This window comes from Tamandua tetradactyla, chromosome 8 (genome assembly GCF_023851605.1).
Source record: "Tamandua tetradactyla isolate mTamTet1 chromosome 8, mTamTet1.pri, whole genome shotgun sequence".
In the NCBI taxonomy this organism is placed as follows: domain Eukaryota; kingdom Metazoa; phylum Chordata; class Mammalia; order Pilosa; family Myrmecophagidae; genus Tamandua; species Tamandua tetradactyla.
In genome coordinates this window covers 44,208,569-44,216,557 of record NC_135334.1, presented here as the reverse complement: position 1 = coordinate 44,216,557, position 7,989 = coordinate 44,208,569, and the positions used below count along the sequence as shown (strand labels likewise).

The window sequence follows — 7,989 nt, the reverse complement described above, 5'->3', positions numbered from 1 at the left end:
AATATTGCTAACAATAGTCCATAGTTTGCATTAGGTATATCTTCCCATATCCCACCCTATTATTAACACCTTTTAATGGGGACATACATTTGTTCTAGTTCATGAAAGAGCATTCCTATGTTTGTACTTCTCATCACAGACATCATTCTCCACAGGATTCACTAAGAGGTGTCCCATGTTTTATCTTCTAGCTTTCCTTCTAGTAACACACCCAACCTTAAACTTACCCTTTCATCCTTGTTCATGCACATAATTCAGCACTGTACATTATACTCATAGCAATATGCTACTGTCACCTCTATCCATTTCCAAAAAAATGTTTACAATAAAGCTAAATAGAGATTCTGTAGAAATTTAAGCATCAACTCCCCATTCTCTAACCCCATTCTATCTCCTGGCAACCTATAGTCTAGATTTTAACTCTATGAGCTTGCTTATTACCAATAGTTATTTTTGGTGAGATCCTACAATATTTTTTTCCTTTTGTGTCTGGCTTATTCCACTCAACATAATGTCCTCAAGGTTCGTCTAAGTTGTCACATGCATCTGGACTTCATTATTTCATACTGCTGAATAATAGCCATTATATGTATATACCATATTTTGGATCATCATTGTGCACTCCAGGTTTTGCTAAATTATATGGTCACAATTTTTATTCACTACCTTTCCTTCTAGTGTCATGCATGCCCTTAGCCTTCCCCTTGTAACTATACTCACATTCAGCTTTGTTCATTATATTTAAAATATTGTGCTACCTTCACACAGTACTGTGCTATCCATTTCTGACTATATACAATCAATCTTGGTAATCATCCTATGATCCTTCAGCATCAAAGGCCCAATCTCTACCCTCTTTCTATCTCCTGAAAACCTATGTTCTCAAATTTAATTCTCTGAGTTTGCTAATTAATGTTTGTTCATATTAGTGAGAGACCATACAGTATTTGTGCTTTCATTTCTGGCTTATTTTGCTCAATATAACATCCTTAAGGTTTATCCACATTGTTACATGAATAAAGCATCATGACTTTATTCCATCTTAAGCTGCATAACATTCCATTGTATGTGCATACCACAGTTTGTTTATCCACTCATCCATTGATAGATATTTGTGCTGTTCTCACATCTTGGCAATCATGAAAAATGCCACTATAAGCATTGGTGGGCAAATATCTGTTCATGCTTTCAGTTCTTTCAAGTGTATACCTAGTAAGAGGAGTGCTGGATCATATGGTAATTCTATACTTACCTTCCTGAAGAACTACCAAACCATACTCCACAGTGGCTGTACCATTTTACATTCCACCAACAGTGGATTTATCCATATCCATTCCAGAAGTTATAGTTTGGGGATTTTTTTCCTTTTTTTTTTTTTTATAATGACCATTCTAGTACTGTGAGACAATATCTCATCGTGGTTTTGATTATCAGTTCCCTAGTTAGTTAGTGAAGGGGAGCATGTTTTCATATACTTTTTTTTTTTTTTTTTTTTTTTAACATGGGCAGGCACCGGGAATCAAACCCGGGTCCTCTGGCCTGGCAGGCAAGCATTCTTGCCTGCTGAGCCACCGTGGCCCGCCCAGTTTTCATACACTTTTGAGTCAACTGTATTTCCTCTTTGGAAAAGTGTCTATCCATTTTTAATTGGGTTGTTTGTCTTTTTGTGGTTGAGTAGCAAGATCTCTATGTATTCTGCCTATTAAACCCTTCTCTAATATGTGGTTTCCAAATATCGTTTTCCATTGCGTAGGCTGCCTTTTTACTTTCCTGACAAAGTATTTTGATATGAAAATATACCCCATTTTGAGGAGATCCCATTTATCTATTTCTTCTTTCATTGCATTTTTCCTAAATCCATACTTTCATCCTAATAATGGCAATACATCAAAAAAATTGAGGGATATTATAAAACATTCCTGACCAATACTCAGAAGTACAAAAGGCATGAATGGCAAGGAAAAATCAAATGACTGTCACAGATTAGAGGACATTTTTGTTGTACCCTGGATTGAATCCCAGATATGAAAAAAAGGCATTAGTGGAAAAAGTGGGGAAATGTGAATAAAATCTGTAGTTTATGGAATAGTATTCTGATGTTAATTTTTTTGTTGCTTTGATGATCATGTCATGGTTATATAAGATATTAATCAACATTAGAAGAAGGTAGCTAAAGTTATTTGAGAACACTTTGGACTATATTTGCACTTCTTTTGAAATTCTAAAACATTTTCAAAATAAAAAGCTTAAGAAAAACTATTTTTAAATATTCAGTAGGTCACTAGGTTGCCTCTAATATTATTTAGTTTTTCATTTTATTAGAGACATTAGTAAAGAAAACAGATGTATTCTGGTGCAGATATTTTTAAAAATGAATAAAACACAATTTTAATAAATTCTTAAATACACATGTAGGCTGGGTTGACAGTTTAGCATCCCTGAGAGCCTCAAGCATGAAGGGAGTTTGCACTAGCTTTTTGCCACAGGCTCTTCAGGGTGCTCATGAAAAAGACTGTAGAGAAGTCCAAAGACCTGAAAGAGCTACCTTCAGTGGTGCTGCAGGGCTCATCAAGATCTGAGTATAGAGCCCACGTTCCCATAGAAGACTGTGCCTGTCCTGGACCCTGCAAGAGTGAAAGAAAGGCATAAAATGCTGTTGTGCTAAATCCTTCTTTTATAAGAAATGAAAGACATCTTCTGCTCCTGCCATAGAGGTGGACTGTATGTTAGGTAGATATGAAATGTATGTTAAAAATTTTTCAAAACTTAGGGTGGGCCATGGTGGCTTATCAGGCAACAATGCTTGCCTGCCATGACAGAGGACCTGAGTTCAATTCCCTTTGCCTGCCCATGTAAAAAAAAATTTTTTTTCAAAACTTAAAAAATTGCTATGCCCTAGATCAGACCCTGCTGTCATTTGACATGAATGTTGACTGCCACTGGAGGGAGGAAGAAAACCCATCCATATTCCATCCCTCACATGATACCAACGCAAAGGATGACTGCCACTGGAAGATGTATAGATAACCCAACCCTTCACACTCAGCAGTGAAGCTTGGCAAAAGCCAAGTAATGGTAGCAGAGGGCCAAGAAACCCTTTTCTGCCCAGGATCCTGCACAAATAAAAAACAGGTATTCTGCCTCTCATGAGGGAGCCAGAAATTGGTTCAATATAGGACCAACCCCACCGCCTCCCCATACAAGCCAAGTTCAGCTACTACATGGACAGGGGCTGTGGCAGGGAACTCACTCTACCTTAGACACTGCACTGAGATCAAGGCAGGGGTCACAGCTGGAGCACTGAGACAGCCTTCCTCCTGAGACCTGGGCACACAGGACCTGCTTATGACAGTCTGGAAAAGGGGAACCAAGACATTATGAGCCCCTGCCAAAATATTGGCACCAGGTAAAATATCAAATTGACTAACATGTGTAATACAAACTCCAGAAGATGAAGAGAAAGATGAGACCAAAAAAAGTAAAAAGTTTGAAGAACTAATAATTGAGACTTTCCCAAATTAATGAGGTACCATAAATCACAGATCCGAAAAACAGAGAACCCAATGCGAGAATGTGAAAATGAGAGTTCTTTCTCTATCTCCAATATTATTCCCTTTTCCCCTCCCAATTTTCTGAATTATAGCATCTTGATTTTGTCTAGAAATGTAACTTACTAGTTTTTTTTCCTGCATCCAATTTCACCATGTTTTTGTCTTGCTCCATCAGTCAAAAAGATTCACTACTCAGCACTAGCACTTTTATGTTTTCTTCTAATATCTCTTGATCTGCTTCCCAGTGGCTTAAAAAAAAAAAAAACAACAACGCATCTTTGAAGCCAATTAACGGTCCTAGTACATGGCTTGGAGTTAACTCTTCTTGATCCTTGTACATTCAAATATTCTTTATTTGAATTTTTAAAAATAATTATATCTCCAAATATTTGCTCTGATTCTCACTTTTAGCTTTCTATGGATTCAAGGATACAGAGGTAGAATATTTGTCATCTCAGCCCCGTTTTTCTCTAGATATATTTGTGCCACAGAAATTCACTTTTATGTTGTCATCATTTTCCAGTTCTGTTTGCTCCCAGGCAAGCCTAGTTCTTGCTTATCATTTTTACTATTTATTTTTCATTCAAATGACTTCATTGTTTAGATTATGAGCTACTTCTTTTTAATAAATATTTACCATAGTGGGCAGTGATAGTTTACAAGACCACCAGAAGCTCTTTCAGGGATTTGCTGAGGACTATTTCAAGAAGCTTGAACTATTCCTAGGACCCCAGGATTTCTGCGTGTGATTAGCAGTCATTCCTAGTTTGAAAATAAGGAAACAAAACTTGGCCTTTATTTTCACATGTAAATGATTTTAATTCCTTCCACTGCCACATATTCAGAAGGTTTCCTGCAAATGGTGATTTTGCATGTGATTCCTTATTTATTCCCACTTCTTTAATATTACATTCATATCTTTCTTTTCACTGTTTAGGATGGGCACAAAAACCTGTGGCCCTCATCTTAAAGAAGTGTGTATTGTTGTGGCCTCAACAAAAGGTTTACAATCACAATTTACTTCAGCCAGGGTGTGAGCTGGATTCCACAGCACATATTTGCCTTTTTTTCTATTTTTTATGCCTTGGGTTTAGCTATTCTTTATTTTCATCACAAATTAAGTGTTTCTATTTCCTGTTGCTTTGTAAGTTTCTTCCAGAAATAAAAGAGAAATGCTGATTTTTGTAGTCATGGGGAAGATTATACGTTGAAAACTGTTACTACAGAATTATAGTAAATTAGATTATACTGTTATGGTTTTATTAAAAGCATTTAGATTATATTCACCAGAATGCTAGTACATAAAAACTTTCAATTATTTGTAAATAGTTTATTTTGCTGCATATTATCTTTTTACATTTTCCAAAGCAATATATGATCTCCTTGCCAGACTATTTGTATAAACACAGTGTGTGAAAGAGAAAAAAATGAATGAACTCTAATTCTGTCAGATCATTGTTATTTCTCAAGAATTGTATTAGTAGGCCCATCTTGTCAAAATAAATGCACTGCCTATAGACTCCCTCCCATTTTTATTGATATATAAACATGTAGCTTTCCTTGAATAAACCTTATCTATGTTTTAAGGCTGAACTCATCTTTCGTACAGTTTTCTCTAGTATTCCACATTACTTGACCTCAATTTTTTCTAATGGCCAAAGTTCTGATAATTTTGCTCTTACAAATCTGAATTTGATGAATACATTTTCTTTGTGTCACAATCTTGACCAAGAATTTGAGGATTTAGTTAATCTGAGAAGCTTTCATTGCATCGAGTCCCCACTCCAGTCTTTTCAGGAGTCCTCTCATCTAAGGGAAATGTGAAGGTGCTGCTTTAAATGAAAGGTATTGCAGATGTGTAGTTTCCAGTCCTGGATATTTTATAATATATTTTATAAACTCTGTCTTATATTTTCATTGTAAGAAATAAATAGGGAAATATTTATTCAACAAATACATATTGATTATTTTCTATATGCATTTGCTATGTTCAGCACTTAGGGTATACTAGAGAGTATAAGCTTTCTATCTCATCATAGAACTAACCATTTGATGAGGAAATTAAACATTAATCAGTAATTTATACATATGATTATAAATGTGTAATTGTGGAAAACTATAAGAAAAGATAAAACAGTATGAATTGTTAACAGATAAATTTGACTTAAGAGCAGGCTAGAGAGGGCTCCCTGAAGAAACTATATTTGAGCTAGAAACACAAAAATGAGAACATGCTGGCTTAGGATAAGAAGTTGGTACAGATGAGGAAAGCATGCATTTCCTTATCCATGCTTCTATACATTTTATAAGTCCATGGGCTTTTAGACATTGCTATAAGACAGTAAAATACTCAATACTGTTTGATTGATTTTATTATAGTGAAATCTGTAAAACAATTGATTGCTAACTTAAAATACAATAAGTATGTTAATCTTTTATGATGATAAAACATGAACCTAATCAATGATTAATACTTGATCACTTTGTTCTTAGAAATATAACTCCAAAAACAAATGTTGAAATTAAACATTTGATGGAAGAGACTACTTCCAGAAATAATACCCCAAACTTTGAAAACTATTTTTTTTCATATTACATAATCTTTGCTTTCATTTAAAACTCTCTCTATCTTCTCCATGCCCTGAAATCTGATCAGGTGGTTCATTAAGTGGAGATGGTAGGCTCCTGAGAATGTGACCCCATAATGATTTTTGAAATTTCCTTTTTTGGGGTTGCAAAATAATAGAAGAAGAAGAAGTGTGGCATACTTTTTGCTTTGTTTTACTTTCATGTTTTTATGTCTGCAGTGGTAATAAATCCTTTTTAGGAGGTGAGGGGATACTTTAAACATAGTTTACTCTGAATCATTGAGAATATATATAATTTTTTGTTGAACGATTCCCATTTTAGATATTTTTCAAGTAATTTGTTTTTATGATCTAGGCAAGCAGGCATTGCTTTTCTATCTAATCTATCTCTATCATCTATCTATCTATCCTTTATATCTCCTAACTATGCAATTTATTTCTAGCAACTTCATAATCGTAATTTTGACATATAGAGGTGGATTTTTCTCAAAATGAAATGTTATAAAATTCAAACAGACAGCAGTGTAAGGAGGTGTGAGATTTAGTTCATCCTCTAGGGCAGCTAGTAAATAGCCAGAAACTGTCTGGAACCACTGTTTGGGGACTTATGTGACCAGACACACTTTGTACACCAGCCTAGAACATGTGGAAGGGCCGAGATCATAGCACAGAAACTGTAAGCCAAGTCTTCCACCTGTGGAGGCTGGTAGGTGTCCTTACCCCACTGGCATGAAAGGATGACTCAGCATCTCTAATTGGTGGGAAACTGAATCCTTCTCTACTAGGAGCAAGGGAAGGAGAGCACAGCCAAGCTCAAATTGCAAATTTGTTTAACACATCTGGACTGCTGAATACCATTTCAGAGAACAGATAAGTCTATAACACAAGAAAGAAAGAAACTGGGGTATCTGTAGCAGCCCCAACCCCAGTAGAGAGGTGGTAGGACCGATGACAAACAAAACAAAACAAAACAAAACAAAAACACAACAGAGGTTTCTGGAGTTGGCTGAGCACAGAATACTGGAAAAGTGCTGTGCCCCAAAGAAAAGGACACATAAAGCTGGGTACCAACTCTGGCTCCTGATTGGCGAATCCAGGGGTTGAGGACTGGGTCTGAGAAGGGTTTTTTTCTCTTTTCTTTCTAGCCCATTAAAGAAAACAACAGTCATTCCCATTTTTCAGCCCTGCCCCCTGTGGAATTAAGAAATGACAGAAACACGGTAACTAATCTGGTGAAGTAGATAGTTCCCTAAAGGGTGTATCTTCCCCAAGAATAGGGATGGCAGGGATCAGTGCAAGTGGCAGCTCTCACTCAAATAATTTAGACCCCATTAGCTGGGATAGTGGAAGCAATTTCAGCATACAAAAGTCCATCCTATCTCAAACATACAAAAATTTCAATATATAAAAAGCACCAACCTGCCTCAAACATGCTCTGGCAGGTGGGGAGAATAGGGGCTCTTTGAGATGTCTGTAGCATTCCCAGCCTGAAGAGAGCAGAAGGATGAAGAGTGATTCCTCCCCCCGCCACCAGAAAAAAAAAAAAAAAAAAGATAGGGGCACAGCCCAGCACTTGCAGTGACAGTTATTTAGAGAATTCAAACCCCAGGGGCTGAAAAACAGAAACAGTCTAAGCCCACTTATAGCCTCAGCCCCTGGGAGTGACAGGGTCTGCTGAGAATTAAAGGCACCCTACTTTAAGCCAGTGGGGAGTAGTGGACTGACAAGTGCCATGTGCTTGGCAGGACATGAAGAGCACAGAATTAAGAAACTTAACCAGAAAGATAGGCACCCTGCTGGGTCACATCCCTATGGAACTCTGATACCAATTACACCCTGGGCCTGTCATG

The 7,989-nt window shown here is 36.6% G+C and overlaps 1 long non-coding RNA gene across 1 annotated transcript in view; it reads right to left on the bottom strand.

Annotated features, from left to right (window-relative positions):
• Positions 1 to 2,420: 2,420 nt before the first annotated feature.
• The window catches only part of LOC143643366 (uncharacterized), an 81,263-nt gene continuing 75,694 nt past the window's right edge, over positions 2,421 to 7,989 (bottom strand). Inside the window, exons 2-3 of the long non-coding RNA XR_013156237.1 lie at positions 3,256 to 3,353; positions 2,421 to 2,624 (exon numbers count right to left, since the gene is read on the bottom strand). This is a non-coding gene — a long non-coding RNA (uncharacterized LOC143643366). The remainder of the gene's footprint in view (positions 2,625 to 3,255; positions 3,354 to 7,989) is intronic.